Source organism: Papaver somniferum, chromosome 7 (assembly GCF_003573695.1).
Source record: "Papaver somniferum cultivar HN1 chromosome 7, ASM357369v1, whole genome shotgun sequence".
Lineage (NCBI taxonomy): Eukaryota > Viridiplantae > Streptophyta > Magnoliopsida > Ranunculales > Papaveraceae > Papaver > Papaver somniferum.
Window position 1 is genome coordinate 216,017,158 of NC_039364.1, and position 15,886 is coordinate 216,033,043.

Consider the following 15,886-nt stretch of genomic DNA (forward strand, 5'->3'; position numbering starts at 1 on the left):
TAATGATAGGTGTCTAGAACATCTAATTTTATATCTAGTATTTATGATTTTTTTTCTATGTTTTCTTGTGAATTGTATATTTTACGTTTGTTTTTGAGTTATTAGGTACTCTGGAGTCATACGGAGGAAAAGAAGAAGAAATCATCCTAAATTGAGCAATAAGCGCAAAATGGTCATTTCACACGCCAACAATATTGGGAGCCGAGTCAAGGTTATGGGGCGACTCTCTTTTGGAGAGTAATTAAAGACAGCTCAGCTAAGGATAAGGGGAAACCCATTTAAGTGTTAAATACACCCGGTTAGATACTCATGGCACCTATGTAGCTAGCTGGGGGTGTAAATGGGTGGCCCATATTAACGCCCAGGTCCGGACCCAACTACTATACCCTAAACCTAACTTTGAGAAATCATTTTCTCTTCTTTCCCCCAAATCATTAGAAGACCTGAAATTGAGAAGAAAAACAGCAGTTGCTGCTAAAGATTGCAATCGAGAAGCTGATAGAGAAATTGAGAGATGATGAAGAAATTATGAGATGATGTTGTTAAATCGATGGAAATTGATACTGTGAAGAACAGATGAAGATGGGTGTTTGAAACTAAAATTGAGAAATGAAGTTCCTGAGATGAAATGAAGATTGGGTTCTGTCAATTGAAGATAATAATGGGTTGGTCACGAATTAAGGGATTGTTGGTGGATGAAATTGTAGATCGATGAAAACGGTTTTGGTTCTGTGATGAATTTGAGCAGAAATTGATGATGGGATTTGATGTAACATAGGTGAGAAACAAGGGTTAAACACGGATGGATCCGAGATGGATTCAGGGTGTTGGTATGTAGAAGAAGATGCAGATGGTGGTGGCTGGTGCAGTGCAAGACTCAAGGAAATGTTGATGGTGAATTGAAATTGCTCGAATCTGAATTTGGAGGTGTTGTCTATGTGGTGTTTGCCAGTGAGAATGATTACAAGATGGAGGAAATGATATTGAAGCTGTAATAAAGTAAAGGGAAGTTCAGTTGGGTTTTGAGACAATGGCATGTTGCTGCCTGAAGTGGAAATGCTAGAGCTTACATCTCAGTTGGGTGATGCACTGGTGATCTTAAAGGAATGCAGTCGCATTTTGAGCTGTGGATTTGTACTGATGAGGAAATGGACCTGAAGAAGTCTGTTGGGGGAATGGATGTGCTACAGATGAGACTAGTATTGGATGTGGGATTGCACTGTATTTTCTATGGATTACAGGGAGGCTACTACTTTTGTTCTAGGGTTTACAACATGAAAACATTTCTCTATATTCTTGTTATGAACTCCATTAACATGAGTAGTTAATCTTATTATTGGTTATGGGTTAGTTGGATTTTACAAAGTATGTTTCTTGTTCAATATATTAGTTTTGTCTCATATTTATCGTTCGTGATTTTCTGAGAATATAGTTGTATGATTGACGTATTAAAACATGATGGATTGTTTGTTTTGTCAAGTTGCAAATTGGTAGAACTTGTAATCTCATCTATTGCTAGTTTAGGTTTTATCATCGAGCGATATCCTTGGACACAAGTAGCATAAATATGGTTATAGTTATAGTATATATCCTTGTAATCATATGAGAATCATGACCTTTGTTCGAATTGTTTGCGCAATGTATTTCAATTGCATTGATTAGCCTAATTTCATGAATCTTAATGCTCCTTGGGAATTGAACTTGATTAGCGCAAGGCGTTAGGTTATTCTTTTGATAGAATTCATACTTGCATCGTTTTACATGTATGTGTGATGAAAAGGGGAAATTGCGGGATATTATTTCGACTAGGTATCTTAGGGCTTTTGATAATGAGAGATTAAATATCAATTCTAGTTATTAAGACAAGAACATGTTAGTGAATGAAAACGAAATCCTTGACCAATACTTTCACATATTTCTGAATTGCTTGCTTTATTGCTTTGTTTTCTTTTAGTTTTGTTTAGTTATAAAAATCAGAAAACCCCCCAAGTGTTACCATAAGAAACCGAAACATATTGACAACCTAAGACCTCTCTGTAGGAACGATCCTTTCTTGCCCTTGCTTCATTATATATTTTGAGTAGTAAGAAAGTGTAATTATTTTTGACGCCTACGACAGCGATCAAATTTTGGCGCCGCTGCCGGGGAGGCCGCGGTTGTCATTTATTTTTGGTTTCTTATTTTTGTATTTAGTCTTGTTTTTTTTTAATTTCGTTTTTGTTTTTATTTTCTGGTTTTTAACCTTGTTTTGAGAACTCTTTTTTCAGGTACCAATTACTATGGACGGAGCATATTGGAAAGATGGGTACGGTTATCAACCTCAACAACATTATGACAACTATCACCCTTATGGGGAGTACAATCAAAACCAATCTTTTGGTTATGGTCAATACTCTACGTACCCTTTGAGTTATTCTCATACATATCAACCTTTTTATGGTAGGTATGTAAGTGAGCAACCACAAGGAGGGGAGAATAGTTGTGCTCCTATTCATATTTCTTCTAGTTTGGTAGATGAGATGCAAAAATTTATGGTGGGAATGAAGTTAATAGTAGAAAACCAAGCGTGGAACCAATTTCGTCGACCGAATATGCTCATAGTATGTGTGGCCCAATTTCTGATCGTAGTTATGATCATTCACCCATTCAAAGGGAAGATAATTGGCCTAACAATACTGAAGTAAGTGATTCTACTTTTTTCTTGTCGAACGAGCTTTTCCAACAAATGGAACACTATTTTCAAAATTTGGATGGATCACTCCAAGAGCTTCAAAAATGTGTTTCCGTTTTAAGACAAGGCATTGAAGAATACAAAGAGGACATGCAAAATTTTGCGAAAGACCAATCTTTGGGAAGTGGTAGTCAATCTTATGGTAACTATGATAGTGATGATGACTATGAAAGTACATCGCTTGAACCAATTTATGGTGACATCCCCGAGGAGTGTACAATGGAGTATTTTTGCAATCAAGGCGAAGATGATTGTGTTGAAAAGGACCAACCTTTGGAGATATTTGATGACATTAGTATAGTAGACTCAAATCTTGATCTTTATAATGATCAAGCACCTATTCAAAAGGTACATGAGGATGATGAAACTAGTGTTTTACACAACTTTGTAACAAGGTTTGAGTCTTACAAAGAGGAGTGTGTTGAGAATGAGACCGCTGTGACCAATATTGTGGAAGACCCAATTGAGCTTGCAAAGGAGTGTAATGATGATGTTTATGTCGAGACTTTGGTTAAGGCAGAAACGGACAAAGAATGGTTGCAAGGTTTAATAGAGGACCATGATATACAAGAGGTGAATAGTTCACTTGATTTTTTCAAGGATGAAGAGGATTTCGTGCTACAAGAGATTGTGTGAGGTTTATCTAACCCTTTGCATATTGATTCTTCTCCTTTACCTCTTATTGGTTTGAATGTATGTGCTTCAGAAACATTATTAAATGACTTTGTTTCTCGGTATCCACCATTAGAAACATTAGATTCTCATACTATGCAGGTTTTGGAACAAGAAACCGTGGAAGTACCCGACTTCTATATTCTTTATACAGTTCCAAGTGTGGACAAGAATAAGTGTGGGGGAAGCTTTTATCGGTTAATAACTTCGTTTCTGTTTTATGTTACTAATATTTGTGCGAAGCTAGTGTTTGCAAAACAGGTTCTATGGGAGGATCCCCAACTTTTCAGATTATTGGTGTATGGGGAATTCAACTTGCATGTCGGGCTGACGACTTTAAACCAAGCGCTTCATGGGAGGCAACCCACTGGTTTTGTATTTCTTATCTTTTAGTGTTTTTTTCTTGTCTTGTTTTTATTTATTTTTTTGATTTCTTGTCGCATATCGTTATATGATTTCCCACCTTGATTTTCTTTGGACGATTCAATTTACATTGAGGACAATATAAAGTTTAAGTGTGGGGGAGTGGTTAAGCATTTGCATTGTAAATTTTTCAACTTTTTTTTTTTTGTAAATTAGTGAATAAAAACTCCAACTTGTAGTTAGTTTAGAGTCACATAGTATACATGTCGCTAAGATTACATCGAGATTCTCATAAGAGTGACTGAACTTGGAGATGACAGAGAATGTGATCGGGTTTCTTACTTGTATGAGAGTTAAAGTTGGATTTAACCATACCAGTGGCAAATGAGGTGCAAAATGAATTTGGTATTAGAGTTGTAGTCCCCTATAGTGGAGACTACCCATGTTACATAATGTGAGGCACCGACCTTCAATTCTTTGTACCTGTCTAAATATGTGTTTTTAGAATGTGTGTCACCGTACGTTAATTGCGGGTAGAATGGTGAGCTACCCAACCTCCCACCAATAGAAGCACTATTTTGATCTCTTGGGTGCTATTTTATCAATCATGATGGTGACACCGAATTGCTAACTTACATACCACTTGTAATCTTGTTCGCAGTTAGCATCATCCACTTTATCTCTCTCTACACCAACAGGTCCATAGATACACCATCATCAACAACAAGAGGAGCATCACAAATTCGAAGGAAAGTTGAAGACGTTCAAGGTTTACAAGCAACAGTACATAAATGAGCAGATTTCAGATTCAAGTAAAGCAACAAGACAAGGAGCAGAATTTTACAAGTTGAAGACTATCGTACAAGAGCGAAGATTATCAAGATGACTATAATTCAAGAAGTTTATGATATCGAGACATACAAGTTGTGAAGAATCAAGCGGTAAAGTACTTACACCATGGCCATTAGTACTTATTTAATGTTTATTTTCAGTGTGTGTTTATTTCTCTTGTCTCATAAAAAGCAAAAAAAAAATGAAACAAATTGAAAAAAAAGGTAAAAAAAAAAAGAAAAAAAAAAGAAACAAGAAAAAAAAAATGAAAAAGAAAAAGAGACAAGAGACAAGAAAAATGTGTTATATATTTTGGTTTGTTTTTAGTTTTATTCTTTCAATAAAGCTAATGGAAAGAAGGAATATCTATAATGAAGTTTCAAGCAACAAGGATTTAGAGGAAAAGAGTTACATTTTCAAGATTCTACGAAGTTCAAGAGTTATCCTCAAGAGTTGAAGACCGAAGATGAAGATGAAGACACCGATTGAAGACCGAAGACGTTTCTATGGATGTTGCGAGAGTGGTGCTAGCTGCACGTCGAACGGATAACGAGGTAAGTAAGCATATTCTCACCTTCGTTAAGTGGTTGATTTCCTTTTTTTAGAGATCGTCAGAAAAAAAGGGTTTTCAAAATGATTAAAAGATGTTTTCAAAACAATTCGGAGGGTTTTGCCTTCCTACCATTCAACGTGTCGCAGGATTCTCTCTTCATTCCTACCTGGACACATGTGTGACCCATAAAGAGCTATTTATTATTGAGAGCAAGTTCATAAAACCCTTTCTTGTGAGGCAGAGTCGAGACTTTTGATCACTTCGAACCCGGATTTCTTTCGATAAGGGATGGTTATTTCTCTCTCAACTTTTAAGGATGAGATTGTGTTCATTTATGTGTCTAACTTCTTATGACTAGTGTGCAGAATTTCTATGTCTTCTTAGCGCGTTGGATGCTATCATTTCGGAGAACTAGTAAGTTGGAAAAGTAGGTTTTGTGGGTATATCTCTAGTAAGCCCTCACGAGACTATAACTCGTCCACTAGGGACACCTAGGGGTTTAAAGGCTTGTTATACGTGCTAAGTGTGACCATAGCCTCGACGACACGGAGTTGTATATATGTTTTAGAATTTGTTTTATTTAATTTGCTCGAGGACTAGCAAAGTCTAAGTGTGGGGAAATTTGGTAGGTGTCTAGAACACCTAATTTTATATCTAGTATTTATGCTTTCTTTGCTATGTTTTCTTGTGAATTGTATATTTTACGTTTGTTTTTGAGTTATTAGGTACTCTGGAGTCATACGGAGGAAAAGAAGAAGAAATCATCCTAAATTGAGCAATAAGCGCAAAATGGTCATTTCACACGCCAACAATATTGGGAGCCGAGTCAAGGTTATGGGGCGACTCTCTTTTGGAGAGTAATTAAAGACAGCTCAGCTAAGGATAAGGGGAAACTCATTTAAGTGTTAAAGACACCCGGTTAGATACTCATGGCACCTATGTAGCTAGCTGGGGGTGTCAATGGGCGGACCATATTAACGCCCAGGTCTGGACCCAACTACTATACCCTAAACCTAACTTTGAGAAATCATTTTCTCTTCTTTCCCCCAAATCATTAGCAGACCTGAAATTGAGAAGAAAAACAGCAGTTGCTGCTAAAGATTGCAATCGAGAAGTTGATAGAGAAATTGAGAGATGATGAAGAAATTATGAGATGATGTTGTTAAATCGATGGACATTGATACTGTGAAGAACAAATAAAGATGGGTGTTTGAAACTGAAATTGAGAAATGAAGTTCCTGAGATGAAATGAAGATTGGGTTCTGTCAATTGAAGAGAATAATGGGTTGGTCACGAATTAAGGGATTGTTGGTGGATGAAATTGTAGATCGATGCAAACGGTTTTGGTTCTGTGATGAATTTGAGCAGAAATTGATGATGAGATTTGATGTCACAGAGGTGAAAAACAAGGGTTAAACATGGATGGATCTGAGATGGATTCAGGGTGTTGGTATGTAGAAGAAGATGCAGATGGTGGTGGATGGTGCAGTGCAAGACTCAAGGAAATGTTGATGCTGAATTGAAATTGCTCGAATCTGAATTTGGAGGTGTTGTCTGTATGGTGTTTGCCAGTGAGAATGATTACAAGATGGAGGAAATGATATTGAAGCTGTAATAAAGTAAAGGGAAGTTCAGCTGGGTTGTGAGACAATGGCATGTTGCTGCCTGAAGTGGAAATGCTAGAGCTTACAGCTCAGTTGGGTGCTGCACTGGTGATCTTAAACGAATGCAGTCGCAGTTTGAGCTGTGGATTTGTACTGATGAGGAAATGGACCTGAAGAAGTCTGTTGCGGGAATGGATGTGCTACAGATAAGACTATTATTGGATGTGGTGATTGCACTGTATTGTCTATGGATTACAGGGAGGCTACTACTTTTGTTCTAGGGTTTACAACATGAAAACATTTCTCTATATTCTTGTTACGAACTCCATTAAAATGAGTAGTTAATCTTATTATTGGTTATGGGTTAGTTGGATTTTACAAAGCATGTTTCTTGTTCAATATATTAGTTTTGTCTCATATTTATCGCTCGTGATTTTCTGAGAATATAGTTGTATGATTGACGTATTAAAACATGATGGATTTTTTGTTTTGTCAAGTTGCAAATTGGTAGAAGTTGTAATCTCATCTATTGCTAGTTTAGGGTTTATCATCGAGCGATATCCTTGGACACAAGTAGCATAAATATGGTTATAGTTATAGTGATATATCCTTGTAATCATATGAGAACCATGACCTTTGTTCGAATTGTTTGCGCAATGTATTTCAATTGCATTGATTAGCCTAATTTCATGAATCTTAATGCTCCATGGGAATTGAACTTGATTAGCGCAAGGCGTTAGGTTATTCTTTTGATAGAATTCATACTTGCATCGTTTTACATGTATGTGTGATGATAAGGGGAAATTGCGGGATATTATTTCGACTAGGTATCTCAGGGCTTTTGATAATGAGAGATTAAATATAAATTCTAGTTATTAAGACAAGAACATGTTAGTGAATGGAAACGAAATCCTTGACCAATACTTTCACATATTTATGAATTGCTTGCTTTATTGCTTTGTTTGCTTTTAGTTTTGTTTAGTTTTAAAAATCAGAAAACCCCCCAAGTGTTACCATAAGAAACCGAAACATATTGACAACCTAAGACCTCTCTGTGGGAACGATCCTTTCTTGACATTGCTTCATTATATATTTTGAGTAGTAAGAAAGTGTAATTATTTTTGACGCCTACGACAACGATCATCTAACTCTTAGTTCAATCCCCAATCAACAAATAGAAATATGCGAGCCCGATTGAATATAAGAGGAGTTACTTGAATGGTAATAAAGACCAATGTTCAAGTGTCAATCAATGTAAATCAACAACCAAAGGTTGGATATTCTAATTGATTGATCTTAACGCACAATCTGTGATATTTCAATTATATAGCAAAATATAATGCGGAAAAGAAATAACACAGACACCAGAATTTTGTTAACGAGGAAACCGCAAATGCAGAAAAACCCCGGGACCTAGTCCAGATTGAACACCACACTGTATTAAGCCGCTACAGACTCTAGCATACTACCAATTAACTTCGGACTGGATTGTAGCTGAAACCTAATCAATCTCACATGATTCAAGGTACAGTTGCGTTCCTTATATCTCTGATCCCAACAGGATATTACGCACTTGATTCCCTTAGTTGATCTCACCCACAACCAAGAGTTGCTACGACCCAAAGTCGAAAACTTGATACACAAATCTGTCTCACACAGAAAAGTCTATAGATTGAATAAATATGTCTCCCACAGAAATACCCAAGAGTTTTTATTCCGTCTTTTGATAAATCAAGGTGAACAGGAACCAATTGATAAACCAGACTTATATTCCCAAATAATAGCCTAGTGTTATCAATCACCTCACAATAATCTTAATTGACTAGCGAAACAAGATATTGTGGAATCACAAACGATAAGACGAAGATGTTTGTGATTACTTTTATCTTGCCTATCGGAGAAATTAATCTCGAGTCAATTATTTCAATTGTACTCAATACGATAGAATCAGGCAAGATCAGAACACACAACTACAAAGAAAATAGTTGGGCCTGGCTTCACAATCCCAATGAAGTCCTTGAAGTCGTTAACCTACAGGGTCTCAATAGAAACCTAAGGTTAAAGGAGAATCGACTCTAGTTAGAAACTAGTAACACACATGAGGTGTGCGGATTAGGTTTCCCAGTTGCTAGAGTTCTCCTTTATATAGTTTTCAAATCAGGGTTGCAATCCAAGTTACCTTGGTAACAAAGCATTCAATATTCACCGTTAGATGAAAAACCTGATTCAACCAAGCTAATATCTTTCAACTGTTAGATCGAACTTAGCTTGTTACACACAAATGAAATGTACCCTCATTTAGGTTTATGTAACCGTACCTAAACGTTTACACCATGTTGGTTCACAAATAGTTAACCGAGGTTATCCATATGATTACTCTCATATCAACCTTATTCATCTTAACCATAACTAGTTCAAATGACTCAAATAAAACTAGTTAAAGAGTTGTTTAATTGCTATATTCTCATAGAATTATATAAGAAAACAATTGAAGCAAAATCGGTTTGATTCACTCGAATCAATCATGAACATTATAGTCACGGTTTGCAAAGATTGCATTCCTTATTATATAAATGTATATGTTCATGTTTAAAACCGATATTAGAACTCTAACATTCAAGTATGCAAACGGGTACGCATACTTGAAATACCTGGACTAAGATTGAGTTACGCCAGTACGCAAACGGGTACGCGAACTTCAAATCCCAGCAGAAATTCTCGGACATGAACTTGTACGTCAGTACACAAACGGGTACGCATACTTAGGTTCCTGGATTTCTCAAACCAACAGGTACGCAAACGGGTGCGCATACTATGATTCTCGGACATGGATTACATATGTGCAAGAGTGCACAACATGACATATCCAATAATGGTTAAGTGTTCTAAACTCTTATTTCAATCATTGAAACTTTCTTAAAGGATGACAATAACCGTTTTCACACACTATTAACATCAAAGCAATTTTCAAGTTATTGAAATAATCATCACGAAACATTCCAAGACAACACCAAATGATTATATCACACAAACCATGTAAGATGTTACTCGATAATTTTCACATGATATAAGATGAACTTGGTTGAAGCGAAAGCTTGCCAACACATATTTCAATAAATATGTAAGTGAGTTAAACTCAACTCGAAATCTCAAATGTGTATATAGAAAACTATATCGTAATACGACTTATGTCTCAATATAGGAGATAGAGTAGAAATAGATTTTCCAAGTGATAGACGAGTTTAAGCCTCCACATACCTTTTGCCGATGAAGTTCCACAAGCCCCCCTAGTAGTTTTTCGTCTTCAAATGATGAACGTCGTGAAAACTAAGCTCAACTACACAATCTATGTCCTAGTCCGAGACATCTATAAATAGGCTAGAAATCAAGACTTATAGTTTTGATCACTAACATTGACAAACATGCTTGAGATAGCAACGCATGCGATTTCGACCGAGCATTGCTCTAACACAACTAATCACATATCAATTTCATCACTTAAATGATTAAACCATTCCTAAGAAGGATATTATAATCACAACTAAGGTATCTCTCCTTAGCACTAACTGTTTGATTAAGGCACAACTGGTCAAAAGATCAATAACAATCAAAGAAGCGTGAGTTGCAGCACATTCAACATAGAAGTATTCTAACTACAATGGATGCATGACATACACTGTGAAAGTAAAATGATGAAGAGCTCAGATTATATCTATCCTAAACAATAAAGCACAACAAGAACAATATCAGAACATCAATCAAACTTAGCACTAGATTAATGGTTTCATCTAAACCCTAGTTATTGAATTAGAACATGATAATAATACTGAAAACAAATATAAATTACAGCTTGGTGCACCGTCTAATCTGTGCATGAATTTCTCTCGACAATATCCTCCTTATTTATAAACAATTTCACTCAATCCCTCTTTAATTTGATAATTAGAGAATACCCATTCACCCAAAACGTGTTTTCCAACAAAACCCTTATGCAATTCAACTTTACAGATCCTTGATTTGATGTTCTACAGCTGTGAAGAAACCCTAGTCTTATCTCTCTCAATCATAACTTCTAAGGTTACTATTTTTGATAAGGTAGAAGATAAGATGGAGAGAGATAGAAACTAGGAGATTGATTTAAGGAGGTTGAGAGGGTGGCTGAACTCAGAGATGGTCAGGGATGGAATTGACTGATAAAGGTGAAATAGTCGCTCTGATGGATTTGCAGAGTCTACATGGAAGAAGAAAATGAAGTGAAGGGAATGTTTGGCTTCTGCTCGATTAGGAGAGGAACAGAAGGCTAGGGTGTTAGGCAGGCCTATCAAGATTTGATGCATCGGTTGGAGACGCCGTTGGATGCTTAACAGTTATATCGAATCTGACGGCTCAGGATGAAACGGGTTTGGGTCTTAGATCTTGAGTTTTATCTCTTGTAAGATCTTCTTCTAGGCTAATATCTCAAGCCCACTTCTAGTTTTGAGACGTGAAAGCAACATTCTTCACTTGCGGATGAGGTGCAAACAATATTCTTCACTGCCTTCTAGTGGGAGCTTTTGTTGTCTTTCTTCCGTTGTCACCAATTCTCCGCTTCTTTTGGCTTCTCAATTCAACCAACCTTTCTTTAGTACCTAAAAATACAAATTAATTAGTAAAAGTATTTATTCTTGAAAAAAATGAAAATACAGAATTTGGGATAATATATGATTTTAAAGTGTAAAAGATGAGTTAATTGCCAATAAAAAGGTGTAGAAATATGCAATATTTGGCACTCATCACCAGGTCAGTTGTAAAGGATATGAAACAAGATATGTTTATGTTAATAAGAAGATAATATCCGATGCTCCCAATTGGAGAAAAACTGACTTGCATGAAATCACTTCTTTCGCTATTCCCCAAAGAATGAAACAGACGATGTGAAGAAAAAGAGATCATTTGCTCATAAATTAGATGTCAAGTCATGGACCGATTCCTACACACCCTTTTCTATGTGTTGGTGTTTTATATGACCAATAAACTAAACATTGTCCTCAATGTTTAAAAATATGGAAAGAATTAAAATGCAACATATGGAAAGGGACATGCTGAGTAGAGTAAAAGGAGAGAGAATACCCGATTTCGGCGAAAGCAGAATTAAAACTCCGTTATCCAAGGCAAAACTCCAACGTATTCGGAGTCACAATGGATGAGCACAAAATATATACAAAAGGAAATTTAACTAACACATTATCTACAAGAAAATTTGGTTTTTAATGGGATTGGACTTTTTGGGAAAAATTTGGTTTTGTCGGGAGACATTTGGTTTTGATGGGGAAAAGAAAAATTTTGGTTTTTAGGGAAACATTTGGAAAACTTTGGTTTTTATGGGAGAAATTTTTGGTTTTTTGAATGGGAGAGAAAATATTTATTTATTTATTTATTTATTTTAAAAGAAAATAAAATTTGTTTATTTTTTTATTTTTTTATTTTTTTTGAAAAAAAAGAAAATAAAATTTGGTTTTTGAATGGGAGCAAGCCCACTGTTGGTTTTGTGTATGCTTTGGCTCAGCTGGTTTGAAAACGTTTGGTGAAACTGAGTCCAAAATCTCGGCCTAGAATTTGGGTACTCGGCCCACTAACGAGTTAACCTAGCGTGATCGGTTACAAGCTCAGCTGGGTTTAAACCCAGAATACAAGATACAAGTCCAATTTAAACAAGCCCACAAAAATTAAATACACAAGCCCATAATCAATGTAAACAAACAAGCCCACAAATAAATTATTACAAACCCAACAGAAAATAAGAGAAGCCCAAAAATTGGCTTTAATATTACAAGCCCACAATTAAAAATTGGAAGCCCACAATTCGGGTTCTCTTAAATGGGTTACCTTTTAAGCACAGCCCAGCTGCTCTGATATTGTTGCAAAAACCCAGTTGGGCTTTGGTTCTTTTCCTTGGTGGCGTCCCAGCAGAGGAAAAACAGGTTCAGAACAGCAGGTCCAACAGCAAATGAAGTGAAGCAGATGCAGATGCAAATGCTATGCAGTGAAATGCAAAAATAGCTAATAAAACAACAAGAAAAACACAGCACCAATCCCCGGCAGCGGCGCCAAAAACTTGGTGGGCCCGGAGATGTATAAAATTTGAAGCGTAATAAAACGCGGGCCTACAGTAATACCACAAGTGCACGGTCGTCAGTTGTAGCTCGTGCAAGTACGGGTCGATCCACAGAGACTGGGTGTGTTTTGGAGTTTTCTAGCTATTTTGGGTTCTAAATTGCTATTGGGCTTTTGAGTTAAGGTGATAACAATGGGCTATGGGCTTTGGTACCAATGAGTTTTGAGTACCAATGAAGTGAACTGATCCTTTGTACTCAAGTGGTCTGGGCTCAATATTCTTGAAGTGAACTGAGCCTTGGGCTCAGTTGGATGGGCCTCAGGTTAAGCTAGGCTTTTGGTTTACACCTGAACTTGGCCTTTCCTTGGAAATGAGATGAACTGAGCTTGGTAATGAAGTGGGCTTTGGTTGACTCAACAGTGGACTGGGCCTTTGGCCTTACAATGAGCTGGTCCTTTGCAAAACAGAATGCAATTAAGAGACAATGGCCAAGGCAGGGCAGTAAGCCAACAAGCCAAGACAATGGCTCTAATGAGGCAAAGGAAGCTAGAGAAGACAATGCTATTTACAATGCAATGCTATTTACAGTGAAATGAAAACAGAAAAGAAACAGAGAAAGAAAACAGATGAAGTGAATAAGAAAACAGTGAGACAAAACACAGTAAAGTGACAGTGGTAAAGACAATGAAACAATGGAAGCATATACAATGGCAGTGAAATGGTGATTGTTAACAGTGGCAAAGTGCCAACGAAGCAAAGTAAGTTACAAAAGAAAGTGGTAAGAGAAAGGTGACAGTGAAGATGATGTGAAGCAATGGTATTGAAGTAAACCAAGGCTGTTGCCAAGGGAAGGAGTGTGGAGAAGGTGAAATGGTGAAGGTGAGCCTAGGCATACTACTAGAGTGGGAAGAGAACTAGTTTGCTCACAGTCACTAGTGAGCACTAGTTTCTCCCCAATGCTCAATCAACACAATGCTCTAAGGCTTCTAGCCTAACATTCCACAAAACATGTATCACATGACAGGTACATTAACATTACATGGAACACAAACATCAACAGGAACATGCACTAGGAAAATTGAAGAAACTAAACATCACAGTGAACTAACATTAAACACAAAACTAAATTGAAATTAGAAACAAACAGAAATTATAAGAACATAAACTAAATGAACATGGAATTAAACATGAAATAAAACAGAAATTGAAAATTAACTAAAATTGATTTGAAACTGAAATTGAACATTAACAGAACTTCACAGTCCTGGACACTGGCTAGTCCAGCATAAGTTTTTTACATCACACCCACAGTATCTATTTATAGTTACAAGCACAATTAGGGTTCTACACAAAAAATCCCCAAATTGACAGTAGACTAGGGTTTTGATTTTCGAGCTTACCAAACGTGATAAGACGAGTCCGTCTTCAACCCATGCTTCTTCTCCCTTCTCTGCTCCTTCTCATGCCTTCAATTTCTCTTTCTAGCTTCACTAATTCGTCAACCATTCACCTAGGGTTTCGGCAGGGGAGAAATTGACGAATTATGGGGCTATAAAGATGGGTAATAGTTGTAGGAAGGTAGGGGTGATGATGGTGGAGGTGTGGTGGTGGTAGAGGAGTTGGTGATGGAGTCAGAGCAGGTGGAGAAGGTGGTGGTGGTTCTGCCGAGGGATGGAGAAGAAGGAGGAGGTCGATAGAATGGGAAGAAGGGGCTGTTTGGCGATGGGGTATAGGTATTGGGTACTCGGGTGTTGAGCGGCTTCATCAAATTTTGATGTTCTGTGACTCTGAGCTGCGGGATGCGAAGATGGTTGGTAGATCTAACGGTGAGATGAGAGATGAATCGACGCAACCGTTGGATTTTGAAACACAACGAAGTCAACGGTGTTAGATGATGTTAGGTACTGTAGTGTTAAGCGGAAGTATCGAGATTTGATGCGCAGAAAAAGAAGCGACCGTTGGATTCAACTACAATTTAATCTGAAGGCTTGGAATTTAAGCGTTGTGGTGTTTGATAGAGACTTCAGATTTTGATGCTCTATGAATGAGCGACCGTAGGATGATGAGTTGGATCCGATCTAACGGCTGAGAATGGAGGCGGGTATGGATATAGAAAATGGGTTTGGGTAAGGGTTTTGGGCCTTGGGTATGCCAAGCCCATATCTTCTTCAAGAACAATTCTTCCTTCTTGAGCCCATTCCTAGCTTTTTGGACTTGTGCGCACCATTCTTTGCGGCTTCCTTGCGTAATTTCTTCCGGCTTTTCACTACTCTTCAGCTCTTTTCCGCTCCGCAAGTCATCCAGACTTTATTTATTACCTAAAAATGCAAAATTAATTAAGAAAAATATTTATTCTTGAAAACAATGAAAATACAGAATATGGGATAAAATGTAGAATTACTGCACAAAAGATGAGTTAAATGCCAACAAAAAGGGATAAATATATACATTATTTGGCACTCATCAACCAACATAAGACTCGACTTGTTAACATATAGATAGGTACCAAAGAATGTCGATAGAGCAATAAGTATCAAGAAGAAGGATCTCTTAGAAAAGAGCACGACAAATATCAACATATTGATGAGTTATGGAAAACTTGTTGAAAGTTTCAAAAAAGTTTTCGAGCTCTTAAGAGAAGTTGTTTTAATCGATTGTGGTGAACAAAACGATGTTTACCCCAACACAACTTGATTGTGTTAAAGGTGCATCGTTGCCAAGAATTCACTAGTCTGAAAAATGACGTGGAAAGCACAAGAATTAGGGCGCACATATTATGATGGGTAAAATATTGAATATCTGGTCAAGCCATGGGATTCATTATGTGATTCTTTTAAAAGATGTGTTTTGATCAAGTTTTATGATTTTATACTTGATGTCATGATCTGTTACTACCAAAAAACATTTTTTTTGTGCTCTTATGTTTCGCTAAGTGACTCGGTGGAAATCCTAGTATCATCATGATTAATTGTCTAAACATATACTTGAGGTTAAATAACCAATGTTTCTGAAGACAATAATTTACATCTCTTAGTTGT